This window comes from Thamnophis elegans, chromosome 3, assembly GCF_009769535.1.
Source record: "Thamnophis elegans isolate rThaEle1 chromosome 3, rThaEle1.pri, whole genome shotgun sequence".
NCBI classification, from domain to species: domain Eukaryota; kingdom Metazoa; phylum Chordata; class Lepidosauria; order Squamata; family Colubridae; genus Thamnophis; species Thamnophis elegans.
The window spans coordinates 15594494-15611825 of record NC_045543.1 but is presented as its reverse complement, the minus strand read 5'-3'; the positions used below and the strand labels follow the sequence as shown (position 1 = coordinate 15611825).

Here is a 17332-nt window from a genome sequence, read left to right as displayed (position 1 = left end):
ATCAAAATAGCGCCTGCATTTCAAGTGTGCATTAGTGCTTGTGAACTTATCAGACAAAAAATAGATACACGGGGAGGGTGTTGGGGTGTTGGGGGGGGGAAGGGCCCAGTTCCTAACGGCTGGCACATGGATATAGCTGCTGCAAAATGCTAAAGTTGGGTTATACCTGAAAGACAAAACAAAATAAAAAGCATTTGGTAATATCGAGAAAAGGGGAGGAAAGTCTGTTAGCGTAGGAAAGCAAATGCCTTTTAAATGGTTAGCGCCATCAGCACCTTCTCACAGAAACCTTAATTGGTTTTAATGTGGGTTCAAGTCCGGGTACTCTGCCATTGAAACCTGTGTCGGAATTAACACCAACATTTGTATCAGCTTTCAGCAGCTCTCACATCTCCCAATGATTACAACGTTATTTATTTTATTATCCCACCTTTATTATTTTTATAAATAACTCAAGACGGCGAACATACCTAATATTCCTTCCTCCTCCTATTTTCTCCCACAACAACAACCCTGTGAGGCGAATTCGTGTGTGAGAGAGAATGGCTGGGTCAGAGGGGGGTTGCAAATCCCGGCGCTACCGGTTAGCTCGTTCAGGCGGGTGGGTGGAGCCTTCCACTGCCGCCACTACCGGTTTGCCCGATCTGGGCCGAACCGGGAGAAACCCACCTCTTGGCTGGCCCAAATCACCTAGCTGGCTTCCATGCCTAAGGCAGGACTAGAACTTGTAATTGGTTGGTATTTAGCCTGGTGCCTTAACTAATAGATCTGTAGCACCATTACTATGATTCCTATTTAAGACAACTCTGCTCTGATGCTACCAAATTTTTTAATACCTCAACTTGAGAATATAGTGTATGCCTCAGCAATTTTGGTATCTTTACAGTACGGTTGCATTTTACCTGGGTAAAAGTTTACAAATTTTCCTATGAAATATTGTAAGTTTTATACAGAAAACAAAATAGAGAATGGTACACTTGGGCACTGCACGTAGCTCACAACTGCCTTAAATGCCTCAATTATTTTGTTGTTTCAGTTTGTACGAAAGTCTCTTTCATCTCCCTATGTGCCTTTTTCTCACTAATACCGCATTGTTATTGATGAGGATGTGCTTACTCATTCCATCATCCATTGCATCTATGCTGATGAAAACAGCAACAAGGACAATAGCTAGTAGTTAAATCTCTTAAGGTAAGGCAGCATTTTTTCTACTTGCTTAACGGGAAAATCATGGATGGAAAAAAACCTCACTTTTTGCAAAAGCCAGAGAAAATGCAAGGTAGAATGTGAATCTGGGCGAGAGTATTTCTGTCCATGCTTTTGTCACAAGTTGCTAACGTTTATATATGTTAATTGTATCAATAGTTCTGCAAGTGATTAATTATACTCAGTTCTCTCTGGAGACAAAGGAAGGTAAATGCATCCAGAAACCTGTGAATAGCTTTTACCACTATTAGATTTTTTTTTTTAAAAAAAAACAAACCCAATATTTGAGACAACTCCAAATTGTTATTTCTCTCTGGAATAATTTTGTGATGATGTCGTCTCTTCATAATATACCAAGCAATAAATGGCTGTTCCAATTGATTAAGCACCAAAACAAAGCTAAGGTGTTTAATCAATCACAAAAGCTGCTCATGGAGAGCATAATACCCAGCAGAGATTTATTGATCTAACATGACTTGCCAGAAATGGAAAAGAAAATTATATCATTTTCTTCTTCTGGTGACAGCTTAATATTGGCAAGACGAGGCAAAAGAACTGCTGTGTGGCCCACAGATCAGGGTATATTGCATGACAAGAAAGTTCTTGACCCAATCAACAAAACAAATTACATTAAAACAAGTAAATTCAAAAAAACGAACAAACACACAGAGAACAAAAATGGCTTCCATGAAGATGGACAGCTTTGGATAAAGTTAAGAGGATCACGGTTTCTATGAGAGAAGCAAAAGGATATAAACCCACCCAAAACAATGGACTGAGTAGATTAACTTCTATAACTAGACAAACACCATCTCCCAATCCCACTAAAACGTATCAATAAAGGAAGGTATTTGTAGAAATGAGGCGTCCTTGGTACTCTCTGAGCTTGGCTGTTTTCTTGAAGATGTTTCAGTACCCAGACTTGGTAACACTATCAGTGCTCACTCAACAACTTTAGCACTGATGACGCTACTTCATTTGAATAATGAAACATCTGTGACAAGACAACCAAGCTCAGAAATCACCAAGGACCCCCCACTAAAACCTATCTGGTAAACTGCAACAAGCAAGGACTGATTAATTAGAATCAACGGCTGTTCCCTCTCTCATGCCAAGGCAAGAGATCTGTTCTTCCAAGGCTGCTCATATTATTTTGGGAACAAAGGCAAAAAAGCAAAAACAAAACCCTCACAAGGGTTTCCCTTTTCCATCCACTGCACAAGAAGCTGTTTCATTCTGCTTAATGGAAGGATCTATCCTGAAAGTTAAAAAAAATAAATGAGGACAAAATAAACATTGGATACAATAGGGACATTGAAATGGCCTCCAACTTCCCTCAGATAGGTGTGAGATCTTGCTGGACAGCTCAGCTTCCCTTCTTTGGGTGAATTGAGGCAAATCTATAATTTTTCATGATCTGCATTGCATTTAATTGTTGTAGGATCTTCCAACAGTTCCCTAACCCACTTTAGTGCATATAATGGATAGCAATCGATGGAGTTGTTTTTCACTAAGTAACACACTGGGTGCAAGGAGAATATATGTTTCCCCCACGTTGAAAACATCACTTTCTGGCCACAATTTTTGAATCAATTTAGCCAGCTTTTGCCTAAATACTTTCTCTCTCACATACATATACAACCCAACAGTCTTTGTTAGAAACAAACAAAGATGACATTTCTTATTGCTTAAAAGGGCTTCTGTCCCTATAAATCAGGGTTCTCCAAACTTGGCAACTTTAAGACTTGTGGACTTCAAGCCCGCAAGTCTTAAAGTTGCCAAGTTTGGAGATGCCTGCCATAAAACAAGGATGTGCAATGTATTTCAGACTGAAATCTGCACCCGAGTAGCATACCAAGACCCATGTTGCTTACAGTAGCAACTGACCAAGGCAGGACACCTTTATGAAGCTAAGGAAAAAAATAAACATATAACATGGTTTCATTTTATTCAAATTAAATACAATAGAAGAGACGTTATGTAGCTCAGGGTGGAATTGTGGAGTCCCCAGTACCCTCAGAGAGCACCGCTGATCCCACAATTATATGCAGTTAATATAATTGTTCCCCATGTCCTTTAATGATGCTCTCCTTCTGCCAAATTAAAACTACAGTTTGGCGACAAATTCTGGGGCAAAAGGGACTAGGTTAGGGTTATAGCTGTCTTTCCTTGACAGAGGCGATTGCCTCTGAGACTGCAGCAGGAAAATACTGCTGAAACAACCAAAGGCTGCAGTTGCTGAGATTACAGATAGTCCTCGACTTACAACAGTTCACTTAGTGACCATTTGAAGTTACATCACTGAAAAAAAGTGATTTATGACCATTTTTCACACTTATGACCCCTGCACCCGCCCCATGGTCATGTGATCAAAATTCAGATGCTTGGCAACTGACTCATATTTATGACAGTTGCAGTGTCCCGGGGGTGTGTGTGTCATGTGATCAATCACATTTTGTGACCTTCTGACAAGCAAAGTCAATGGAGAAACGGGATTCACTTAACAACCGTGCCACCAACTGAACAGCTGCGGTGACAATGCCAGCTGACGACCCCCTCGGGGGAAGGGCCTTCTCTGTAGCTGCTCCGGCTCTGTGGAATGATCTACCCGCAGAGATCCGGACCCTTCCCACTCTCTCGGCCTTCCGAAAAGCCACTAAAACCTGGCTGTTCCGGCAGGCCTGGGGCTGTTGACCCCATGAACGAGGTCCAGCCCCACCTAGGTTGAGTGTATGGTGTGTTGCTTTTAAATCTGTTTCCTCTTTCCCTATATTTTAACTTTTTATTTTTACTCTTGTACTTTGTAAGCCGCCCGGAGTCCTACGGGATTGGGTGGCGTATAAATTTATTAAATTACAATTACAATTCACTTAACAAATGTGGTCAAGAAAAGTCGTAAAATGGGGCAAAACTCACTTAGCAACAGAAATTTTGGGTTCAGTTGTGGTTGTAAGTTGAGGACTACCTGTAATCATATTTAAAGAGGGGAAAGTTGCCTTAGCAACTAAGTATTTCTATGGAAAGGAGTAGATTGGGTTGTGCACTTTCAAAATTTAGTTGTGTATACAGTAAATTGGAAAACCCAAAAAAAGAGAGACGGGAATTAAAACTTTCTGGTGGTATATATGAGACTACACCTGAAATGCTTTGTGTAGGACAAAGTGTCAAAATGTGCACTTGTACAATTTTATGTATTACTGGAGGTTGGCTAGAATTCATTTTAGAAATCAGTAAATACTTAAAATTGTATGGTATATTAGTTTTTTCCCCCCTTCTCCCTGAAAGTTTAAATAGAATGATGTCATTTATTGGCCCGGTAATCACTGCTCACATTATAAAGGTCAAACATTTCACACTATGGCAGGAAATCAATAACTTCCCCCAACAATTCAAGGGGGGATTTTTTTTGTTGCTTTCAAAGAATAATGTCTAATAATTAATGATTTTTGTCCTTTTTTTTATCAGCCTGGCATTGGAGAATGGATGCACTGAAGAGTTGGTCAGGCCTTATAAAGATATTACGGAGTCAATCAGAATTGCACTCGACGTATAGCAGGGGGCAACCAATTTGCTCAAATTAGTATTAAAGGAGGAAGCGAGCTTTTTAACATCTAGCTTTTATGAGGTTTATCAGTGAATTATTCAAGAATTAAGACATATAGGGCTTATAAGGGCCAAACCAGCAAGAACCTGTCAGAACCTGCTGAATTTCACCCGTGGTCTATTTCTACACACAGTATCAGGGGTGGGTTTCAACCGGTTCGCGGCGGTCCCTGCGAACCGGTTGGTCGCCGAACCCGGAAGTAAGTAACTTCCGGGAACAGCGAAGGGCCCACCCGTGCCCGCTCCTTACCCGGTTTTGATGAATTCTGCGCTTCCACGCATGCGCAGGATGCATACAGCGCCTGCGCGATCCTCCAGGAGCAGCTGGAGCATCGCACAGACGCTAGTACACACGCACGCGCCGCACGCGTGCGCGAGGACGCCGCCGGCCTCGTTCCAACCGAACCGGTTGGAACGGGGCGAGAAACCCACCCCTGCACAGTATGCACACGCGCACACCTTCTCATCAAAACATTTCACTGAAATTGTTTAGTTAAGGCATTATTTTATGGTATTAGGGCATAAGGTTCCTTCAAACTCAATGCTGCTTTTAGAAATTTTAGTTTATTGACAGGATCTGTACACAGCCTCCATCTACCCCCACAGGGCTAAGCTTCATAGATCTCATTACACCTGCTAACCATATTTATTTTGGCTGATTAACCATCTGATTGTATTTTGAAGGCTGGCAATATTCTTTTTTCAAATTCACATTACATATGGAAAGCTATCTATACATATTATAGACAGCTGTCTGCTCTCTAGTTACTTTCCTGAGTTACATTAACAAGTCAAAACAAACTCAGGTTGTTCAAAAATGAAGCCATATGCCAGAAGAAGTGGTATGACTACAGTAATGAGAGATACAGTAATGAGAGATTCAGAACAATTGTTTCAGCTTTTTTCTATCTGAGGAATGTAACAGCACTCCCTCCAGAGGCTGTTTCAAACTTATTGTTAAAATTATTGTTTTGTTGCTAGCAAATTCTTTTGACTGAAAGTTCCATGAAGCTTTGTTTGTCTTGGAAATTATTAGCTGGAGTCTATTATCTATATCTGTTATCTATTAAAATCTGTTTACAGTGGGTGAGAACACTATTTTAAATATCCCAACCTGTTTTATTTCAAGTTGGTTAACTAGCCAGCTCTGACAAGAATTAAGCACTGAACCGAATCAATTTTAATAGGAGTGAAATAGTAAAAATTCTTCTGAAATTGGTTTGATTGGTCTGGCATTTACATCAGACAAGCTATATTTATAAAAAGCTGAGGATAATTACAAGAATTTGGATTGGGTTATTTACTATTGCTTTTAAAGACAATAGTTCCAATTCTATGCCTCAGTAGTTGGCTTCAAACACTGCCAGAAGCCATTGTTCGTTTAACTATAGTAAATGATTGTGGCTCACTGGAGACTTTAAAAAAAAGACTGGACAGCCACTTGTCTGGAATGGTATAGGACCGTCATGGCATGCAAGCCCGAAGTGGCATGTGGAGCCATGTCGCCTGGCACGTGTGGCATTGCCCGTTCCTCTTCTGGGTTTCTGCCGCGCATGCGTGTGTGACGATCAGCTGGACTTTGTGCATGAGACAGTGCCAGAAACTGGAAGAACTGGTCTTCTATTTTCCAGTGTGAGCATGCACACCAGCCAGCTGATTGGTGTGTGCGCATGCATAGCAGTAACTGGAAGACTTTCTAGGCTGCATGCATGTGCACGCCGGAAACCAGCAGCTCATTTTCCAGCACGCACATGCCCCTTGGGAAGCTCCTTTTCCTGGCTGCGGCCCAGGTGCCGGCATGTTCACGAAATGCTCCCTTTTTGGCACTCAGTGCCAAAAAGGTTCGCCATCACTGGGGATGGGATCTCCTGCTTGAGCAGGGGGTTGGACAACAAGACCTCCAAGGTCCCTTCCAACTCTGTTATTCTGGGTAGGTTCGTATAACATACTAAGTCAGAATCAAGTAAGCACATAATGGTTCAGTGTACTGTGGAAGCTCAATCCATCTCAGTGGTGGGTTCCGGTTGGAACGGCCACAGAGTTACCCACATGCACGCGCTTGCGGTCTAGTGTCAAATGATGCTTCCGCAAGCCTCCGTGATAGCAATAGCAATAGCAGTTAGACTTATATACCGCTTCATAGGGCTTTCAGCCCTCTCTAAGCGGTTTACAGAGTCAGCATATTGCCCCCATCAACAATCCGGGTCCTCATTTTACCCACCTTGGAAGGATGGAAGGCTGAGTCAACCCTGAGCCGGTGAGATTTGAACAGCCGAACTGCAGAACTGCAGTCAGCTGAAGTAGCCTGCAGTGCTGCATTTAACCACTGCGCCACCTCGGTGATGATCCAGCTGCTCTGCAAAGTGTCGCACAGGCGCTGTATGTGCTATGCGAGTGCACATAAGCACCAACAGCATAAAGCACTGGTAAGTAGTGCAGGCGGGTGGGCCCTCCGGAGCACCGTACCAGAACGGTATCCGGTGCTCCAGGTAGGATCCGGTACGTCCATACCGGGGCGTACCGCCTGCAACCCACCACTGCAAAGGACTCTACATTGTTTACTGTTGTGGAAAAATCAAAGTCCCCTCATTAAAAAAATTATCTTACACAAAAGTTAGTATCCACACTGCAATTCCCCTTAAGTTTTCTATTTTTGGGCTGCCAAAGAGTCCATTTTTCACAACTACCAAAAATGTCTCTGCTTAACTGAAATAAATCCCATAATTTAGGATTATAGCAAGTGAGCTAATCAGAAATGTTTTTGGATTTCTACCAGGTATTAAGACATTCTGATTTTAGCACAAAAATCACCCATCCAAGCTTTGATGGCATTTGCTATTACTTCCGAGTCAAAGGCCTCTGAATAAGACTCTTGCTAATTCCATTGCTTTTGCTGCGAATGCCATTAACAGGCTCCATTTTGTTCCTGAAATATGCCCGAGGGTGGTTGTGATATACCTATTAAAATTTTCTATTTATTCAATTACATGTTATAGAAGTATATCGGCCCTTTCAGTATTTATGACTGTTTTATAATAGTTTCAGAAACTTATCTTGTAAACTTTACACATCTTTTTAGTTATTTTCAATTCTGCAGATGGATGCATTTACTGCCTCAGGATATGAGGATTTACCAGATCTATTTCAGCTTACTGGAAGGATGAATCTTTTGGCCTATGTTTACATTTGCTCGGTTTTGAGAAAATATCTTTCATTGGTGCAAATCCATGGATTCTGCGTCAGTAAATTACTCACCATAGTCACTGTCACTCTGTGGAGCCAAATCTGGCTTGATGATAAATGCTGTGAGATAAACTTAAGCAAATTTAATGCTATAGTTGCTGAGCAAGTATGCTGAACTACAGATCTGCTATTCGGCTGTAACTTTTGGGTTGGGTGGAGGGGGGGGGGGATACAATCTTAAAAGCACAGCTTAAAATAAGAGTGAGCCAGTTGTCCTTGGAACAAAATGTTCCTTAACAGGCTTGTCTTTCTTGGAAAACTTACTGATTAGGCTTCTTTAGAATCTGTTTCTAGAGGAACAAAGACAATGGACCGAAGAATAATTGTTGGCCCAAATACATCTGAAAGCATCACCAGAGCCAGCCTGTCTGCTACACTACATAATAGCTCAGTTGGTTACTGAATTAAACAAAAAAATAGACAACTAAAATGCTCCTGAAGCCTCAAGGACAGCCAAGGACAGAATATAAAACATAGCAGGAAAGAACAGAGTTTCCATTGTAGGCATAAAGCATTTTCTCTGGCCCCTTTTAATCATATTTATTACACAACACTAAAAGAAGGTAAGAAACACTGGTGTTGCTCTAACAAATTTCACTCAAAAGTATCAAAGTATTTCCCACTCTAAATTATGCAAAATTCCAGATACTGCAGTATAAATATTTGTTCAGTTCAGGCTGAATTTTATGAACATTTAATTGTTCTTATATGTTGAGGAAGTTCCATGTGAAATAAGAATTTATCAAGTGTCTAATTTAGTGAGATCAAACAACTCTCTAATATTTTTATCCGGTTCCTCCAATTAGACAGAACGGTTGAGCAAGCTAGGAAATCTGCATCTTGTTTAAGGATTTTGGATTTGTTCCATTAAAATTTTACGTGAGAGCTTAATTCATGTATTGTTGTTGTTAATTCATATACTGTTGTTGCTGCTCTTCATGATCTGATAGATATTATTTCACTTGTCAGAAACTGTGTTTATGGCTTCATTGAATTAGGTGACTGTTGCTTTTGCCATTATCTAATAGATGTTAGACCTTAAATGCCTCTGCCTCCTATGCATCTGTAGAACACATTAGCATTTTTACAGAGTTCTGATTCCATGCATTGTTGAAATCCAGATTGCAAAATCTTGACCATTACCTTATTAACATATGAGTTAAGTGCAACTATTCAGTACTTTGAGTATTGTTCAGCACTGCCTTTTTAACATATCAATTGATCTTTTTTTCCATAATTACTTACAAACAGCATAATGTTTAGCTGCAACATCTTGCAATCTTTTAAACTGTGGTATATTCACATAAACCACTAATTAAACATAGCTGCCTAAAGATCCCATTGTTGGAACGTAGAAAAGCCTGCTATGAATCATTAATGTCTCCAGGTGGGGCTAAACAGACCACAGGTGAGATTTAATGGATTCATAGATCTGACTGCATCTTAATATTTGTTTTTTCATCAGTGAAATAAGTAAATCCAGCTATTTTGCTGTAGTTTCTGACTTTGTATATATACTTTCTCTCCTTATGAGAGAGTCCATATGAGATAACCATATCCTCCAGAGATGTTGAAAGAGTTGTTTTAAAGTCTTTCCCAAGCCATCTCCATATCATTACATCATCTGCACTTAGGGATTGTTATAATTGATAAATAATCAGGGGGCTTTAGGAAACAATTCATTATATTCAGATTAGAATAACTCAAAACCAGTGGCACATCTAGTTGGTGATCCGTATCAGTTGTGTTTTAATACTCAATCTGGTGTTTTCTGACAGTAGCAGAGAAAAATTATAATTGGAGTTTAGACTCTAAAAAACAACTATACAAATCTTGATGGAATTCTATTACTATTTTAAGGGTACAAAACTTAAGGAGTTAAGTTCAGTGTTAAAAAAATATTAAAACACAATCTGGATTCTCATTTTGCCACAAAAGTCCAGTTTTGATTTTAAAAATTGTTGGGAATAGTATTAAGAAGTGAAAGAGCCTAGGTGGCGCAGTGGTTAGGGTGCAGCACTGCAGGCCATTTCAGCTGACTGTTATCTGCAATTCAGCAGTTCTAATCTCACCGGCTCAAGGTTGACTCAGCCTTCCATCCTTCTGAGGTGGGTGAAATGAGGACCCAGACTGTGGGGGCGATATGCTGACTCTGTAAACCGCTTAGAGAGGGCTGAAAGCCCTATGAAGCGGTATATAAGTCTAACTGCTATTGCTATTGCTAAAGACTGCCCTTAAGAGTTTGATATTGAACTTTCAAAGGTGTAAATTGGGGGTATGACCCAAATTGAAAAATATGTAGAAATTGCTGACGACTTTTGCCTCAAAAAGCTTTAAAAATGAGCATAGCTTGAACAAAACAAAACTAAACTAAACTAAAAGCTTCAGTAAATACACTAACACTATGTTGAATGCTTTGGGCTATGAATTTCTGATGTTTTTTGCAGGACCCAGTAAAGTGGAAAATAACTTTATTCTGTTCAGTCTTGACTATTAATGGTTCAACAATGTTTTAAAGCTGTTTTTGCAAAATTCTCAATCTCAGATTGTTGCATCATCCACATAAAGTAACCCATTAGATGTCTGTCTGTTATTGTCTTCTCTTCCAGGTATATGAAACTCCTGGCAGTTAATTGACTATGTTGTTCAAAACTTGGGATGTAAATATTCCCTATAGAGATCATGATTTCCCTTTGACTTTTATCTAGGTCCCCAAACAATCAGGATCAGAAGGGCGTGAGACTCAAGTAAATATATGGTTATTGGTTAAGTAATGAAATCACCTTGTGCACCACTGTAACACTGCATCATGCCTCACTGCCTATTTATCCACAGCAAAAGCAAGCATAGTGATTAGTTTGACATTGCTTGGACAAGATTTGCAGTTATGTTTTGACTGAATAGAAAACCCTAGGAGTAAGCACTAAACTTTCAAAGGACGCTGAGTGATCCACAGCTTTGATATTAATGAAATAGGTGTCTAACTAAGTTGGGGTGAAAATAAATTTCAAGAATAGTTTTCTTGATTTTGAGATGCCAGATTCTGTTTATTCAACAGGTTAATAAGGTCCTCTCTGACTCTTCAGAGTAAATATATTGTATAAATCTTACAAATCTAGTAATTGTTGTCAGGAAGGTCAACCAACGAAAAAACTATATTTCATTAACTTTTTAAAGGGGATGAATGTTTAACAAATTTAAATGACACAATATCATCTCAGCGCAATGCACTGTTGCAAAGATACTATTAAGTTTTTAGGGGAGCAAGGCGATTTTGCTGCTGGTGGTAAAAGGAGCAAAACAACAATAAATAAACATTTGAATGCACTGTTTGATTCATGACATTTACATTCTGTGTGCAGGTTCCTAATCTCTAAAGGACCACAGCATATCTAATAAGTGAGAATTTCACAATTCATTAAAAAACCCAAACCCTAAAGGATACATGCACTGTAGCACACTCAACCTTTTAAACTGGAATCATGTTTTTTTAATTATTACTGGCTCCAGATAAATTTTGTGGATATTCAGTTCTGACTGCAGTTAGGTTTAAAGTCTTATCTCCAATTGATACTTTCAGTCCTGCAGGCTCAGTGCAAGACCAATCACCTTCCACGGAAGGAACTGACATAGTTAGAACTCTCAATGAATTTCTATATAGAAACTCATGAATGTGCAGTCTGAATTTTCCAGAGGTTTGGCAGCTGTAAAGCATCAAACCTAAAAGCCACCTGAAATGTTAAGAATATGTTCCACTGCTTAACAAATAGGCCATAAAGCAGGCCTCTTATCCCAAACTATCTAAAAGGACATTGCACTATTTTTCTATAATGCTATTTAAATGAGCTAGGTTTAAAAAAAAATATGACATTCCTAGCATTCTCTGGGTACCCACCCAGCAGTAAAAGGAAGAGTACACTTTGTTCTTTCCACCAAGCCATCTCTCAGATTTTATAACTGGATTAACAGAAGTTGCTGACATTCCTTTGGCTTTAATTCATAACTCAATGCCATTTAACCTAATGGCTCTTTCCTTTTTAAATAAGGTAGTGCATTTTTAAATAAAGTAGTGCGAGCGATTGTGGGCATACCTAGGTACACCCACGTTACACCTGTCCTCCGCGAGCTGCACTGGCTTCCTATTGGTCTCCGGACACGTTTCAAGGTGCTAGTCGTTACTTTTAAAGCCCTTCATGGTTTAGGACCTGGCTACCTGAGAGACTGCCTCCTGCCATTTACCTCCCAGAGACCTATAAGATCGCACAGATTAGGCCTCCTCTGGATTCCATCTGCCGGCCAATGTTGGCTGGCGACTCCCCGGGGGAGGGCCTTCTTTGTAGCTGCTCCGGCCCTATGGAACGATCTCCCCGTGGAGATCCGGACCCTTACTACTCTCCCGGCCTTCCGCAAAGCGATTAAGACCTGGCTCTTCCAGCAGGCCTGGGGCTGTTGATTCATCCAGCCCCATTTTATGTTATGAATGTTGTGCGATTTTAATGTCTGTACTTTTTAATTTTTATATGTTCCCCCTCCCTGCTTTATCTGTAAGCCGCCCTGAGTCTCTCGAGAGTGAGCGGCATACAAGTCCTAATAAACGTATAAACGTATCCCTCTTTAATATTCTGTCTTCTGGAAGTGCTGGACTAATCTCCACGCTGGCTGGGAAACCACAGGAGTATGTACCTAAGGCCGGGACAGTGGAAGTTAGAATAAGGCAAGCCATCTAAACTAGCAGACTTTTAGCATCATGAAAAGGAGTACAGTGTTAATTTGTCATTCATATACTTTTATTGCCAGGTAAGGGGAGAAGCGTTTGTGGGTTTTTCTGATTTGCTTCCAAAATGACTAGGATGGCCTTGGATAGTCTCCAAAGTTTTGACAGTATTTGCTACCCCTCGCCTCAGATGGCCGAGTGTCTTGGTTAATTGTGTTGTGCTCAATGGCTGTTAATTTCGCTGCTAATTTTGTTGTGTACCAACAGGCATTTAGCAGATTTAGTATTTACTCAGTTTTAGATACTCTCACTAAAAGTGCAAATTGAAAACAGATGAAAACTAGGACTTGGCTAAACAAGTACATAATTATTTCTAGCTTTGTTTTCCCAAGTGCGCTGAATCTTAATAAAGGAGGCCTAAAGTATGGCTTCACGTGGTTTTATAAAGAAAATCATTACAGGATGCAGCGACCTTCTGCAGAAATTAATAGGGCTTATATACGTTCAGTTTTGGAAGTCACCAGGAGTCAGGCGGCATATAAATGTAATACATAAAGAACTAATCTGTTTGAATACATGGAGTAAGCTTAAACAAACATCTGGGATATAATTAAAGAATTATCATTAACAGGACAGACCAAACACAAACAAGTTGCTGCTTTTGTGTTGGAAGCACTGAGGCGCTTCTGAGTTGGAAGGATTAAATGGTGAGGATCTATAGAGATTCTCAGTCAACCAGGTCATGGATGTCCTGAAGGATTTTTTTGTTTGAAGACGCTTTACTTCTCATCCAAGAAGCTAAAGAAGCTTCTTGGATGAGAAGTGAAATATCTTAAAGGAAAAAATAAGAAATGTTTATGTTTGAATGTTTGAATGTTTATTAACATTTGTAGGCCGCCCTTTTCCCTGAGGGGACTCAGGGCGGCTCACATAAAAATCAGGAAGGGGAATACAAACAATGACGTAGACACATATAGTAAAAAATAATAAGCAACATTCATTCATCATTCGGGAGGGGCGGCTATCTTTGTCCCCAGGCCTGACGGGCTAGCCAGTTCTTAAGGGCTGTGCGGAAGGCCTGGACGGTGGTGAGGGTACGAATCTCCACGGGGAGCTCGTTCCAAAGGGTCGGGGCTACTACTGAGAAGGCCCTCCTCCTTGTGGTTGCCAGCCGGCACTGGCTGGCCGATGGAATTCAGAGGAGGCCCAATCTATGAGATCTAATTGGTCGCAGGGAGGTGATTGGCAGAAGGCGGTCTCTCAAGTACGCAGATCCACTACCATGCAGGGCTTTATGGGTGACTAGTAGCACCTTGAAGCGCATCCGGAGATCGACAGGTAGCCAGCGCAGCTCGCGGAGGATAGGTGTTATGTGGGTGAATCAGTTTCCCCTTGAAAAAGCACCTCTGGTGATTAAATGGTGATATCACTGTTGCCCAGGGGATGCCCATTTCATGTCCCCATTAAAACACAGATGTTACTATTTAATTAGTTATTGATTCATTTCAGCAAATTCTGTTGACCCACTTCTACCATGCCTGAACCAATATTAGATTTTGCTAGTATTTTTTGGCTTGTGACCTAAAAAGTGTGAACACTTTCACAAGATGCTGACACCAATATAATAAGAAAGTTAGATTTGAAACTTCAATAAACTTTTCATGTAGACGAGTAGGAAGTTCTTGTAAGTTTCAAAAGCAGCAAATAATTTTTAAAAAAACCACATCATCAATATTTAGAACTTGAAATTAATTTCAAGTTATTTTCTGCCAGTGTGTATAAAGGGAAATATTTCAATCTGAAGCTACAATTTATAGGGACTATAGCTGATAACTAAATACACAAAGACATACACATATGTGTTGTATCTGTGTGTGCAGAGTTGTCTTATTGACCTACCTACAGATGGATAATAGTTATTCATATCTCTTATCTCTTATGATATAACCATAGTTAAAATGTAACCCACCCACAAACACCCCCCCCCCCCAACAATTGGAAGAACTGCAGTTCTGGCATCTCTGTTCATACACAATGCAATGCCCAAAGTAATTGAAGGAGAAATGGATACAGGAACATTCGAATTGTATATGCCTGAAAGGATGTAAAAACCTGCCTGAAAGGAAGTGGAATGAAATTCCAGCCAATTTCCAATTCTGTTCACATAAATTTACAATATACATCTGAGAATACTGCAGTGTTGAAAATTGGCTAAGAAATTTATTAAATATATGGTGTACAGCAAACACAAGTTCCCAAAACCATGCACATGATTTCAAATGAGTCTTTCTCAACATTCTTCTCCAGAATTGTATTTCCTACACAAACATGTTGGTATTCAGCTGACATTTATTTGGGACACCGTGTTTGCTGTACAGCAGTGTAACATAGAGTTCTAGCTCAAAATCAATGACTGAAAAAGTGCTAATGCCTGATCTTCTCATTCACCATAAGAATGGTTTCCACCCATAATGCTCCAACATATAATATTCCATATTTGGAAGCCTGTGATAAAGCCTTTGATAAAGACTGCAATTTTGAGCATATCTATGGGGATCTCTCCTCCATCCATTCACTGCTTCTTCATTCTAAAACACATCTTTGTGTATTTCAGTGGTGGGTTACGGATCCCAGTGCAACTGGTACGGTGCAACGGGGCCCAGCATCCACCACATGAATGTGCGCAACACGCGCGCACATACGTGCATGCGTCCTTATCTCCTGTGATGCTCTGCGACGCCTCTGCAACGCTCCAGCTGCTTGACGTAAGCGCCAAAGAGGTCAAATACTGGTAAGGAGTGTGGGTGGGCGGGTGAGCCCTCTGGAGCATCATACCGGAATGGTACCTGGTGCTCCCAGCAGGCACCAGTACGCCCATACTGGGGTGTACCGGTCATAACCCACCACTGGTGTATTTGCTCTACAAGTTTTTTAAAAACTATTTGGGTGTAATTACACCCATTATTTCTTCCTAACTAAAAGCCTCATTTTAACAGAGAACTCATGCTCATCCTTGTTAAGCCATTTTGGTTTTTCATCTTTAAGTTTTACTCTGTTTGCATCTCTTGCTGTTTGTATTTATATATTTATATATGAGAGAATGCAGGAGTCAGAAAAAGTCTTATAAAGACTTTTTAGTTCTAACTAGAGCAGTGGTTCCCAAACTTGGCAACTTTTAAGACTTGTGGACTTCAACTCCCAGAGTTCTCCAGCCAGAAGAGCTAGCTGGAGAATTCTGGGAGTTGAAGTCCACAAGTCTTAAAGTTGCCAAGTTTGGGAACCACTGAACTAGAGTAATGGAAAATACAATCTCTAACCATATGTATCCAGTCTCACTTATATATACAAGTATATCTGTCAGAAGATGTTAATTTAGTGATAGTTCTTTTCCTTTAGCTACCAAGTCCCATTGTTCATCCATCTTTAGTTATAAAGAATTGTGAGTCTCTTCTCGTTAATTTTATCTTCACATTCATATTGATACATATGAAAATGTTATTGTCCTGGAAGGACAATTTCTGAAAGGTTAGTGTGAAACGAAGGGTGGCTTAGGTACAAAGTGGATGCACCTATGTTATATACAGGGACATGGTCAGGACTGTCCTAACATATTTGTGTTCAGGGCAGCTGGGGTTTTCTTAATAGGCGAAATGTGATTGATAGCAAATAATGTTAATCAATAGAAAGTGGCAGGCACTACATTATCAGGTCCTGGCAATAATAGGGAAGAATTTTGCAAGTTATAAAAAAAAGTCCCAGAAGTATCATCCAGATGCATTCATTGAATTGCTTAATTCAAGCATTTCATCTCATCTTTTGTTAAATTGTTTAAAGGAGGCTCACAAAAGTTGAAGATGCTAAAAATTGCAAGAAAAACCATTAGGAGGTTATCAGTGATTTGTCTTGAAGTATTCTACAATTATTACTGAATTCAGACCTGATTTTCTCCAGAAACAGATGGTATCTGACAACCTGAGTAGCAAGGAAGAGACTTTGCAATTAAATTAGTGATACTACAAGGCTAGTCAATTACAGAATTTTTTATCAATGGAGCCAAAGACTTTCCCTGCAGAATATATATCTCATCTTGGCAAGAGGCATATAATGTAACCTTCACTAGTAAGTGATAATGAGCAGGCAGGAATATAGAATCCAAGAGCAACTAAAGCTAGCTATAATTTGGTTTATGGAAGGGGAAAAGTATGATAGTAGCTCAACTCTTTCTGAATAATTGATAAGGCAGTTAGTTCAGCTATACAATAATAGTATAGTGTCACCACAATTATTTAAAAACAAACAAAAAAACGAGCTTTAATGAAAGGACATTTTTCTGTTTCTCAGAAAAAGAAGATACAGCAAAAATGCAACCCTGGAATAAAATATAGCCACTACTGTGTTAGTGACAATGTTTAAAAGCTCAATTTGAAAGCCAACTCAATGTTTTGCAATCCCCATTTTTTTCTCTTTTCGTACAATCCAGGTTCAGTGTCTGTTCTGGAAAATACAGCGAGGTGGAAATCAGGATCCAGATTAATTTGCTGATGACTGTAGAAATATGAACATTAT

General features: G+C 39.9%; 1 protein-coding gene across 1 annotated transcript in view; it reads right to left on the bottom strand.

Annotated features, from left to right (window-relative positions):
* Positions 1–17332, bottom strand: part of KLHL29 (kelch like family member 29) — a 358553-nt gene that overhangs the window by 83397 nt on the left and 257824 nt on the right. The window lies entirely within an intron of this gene.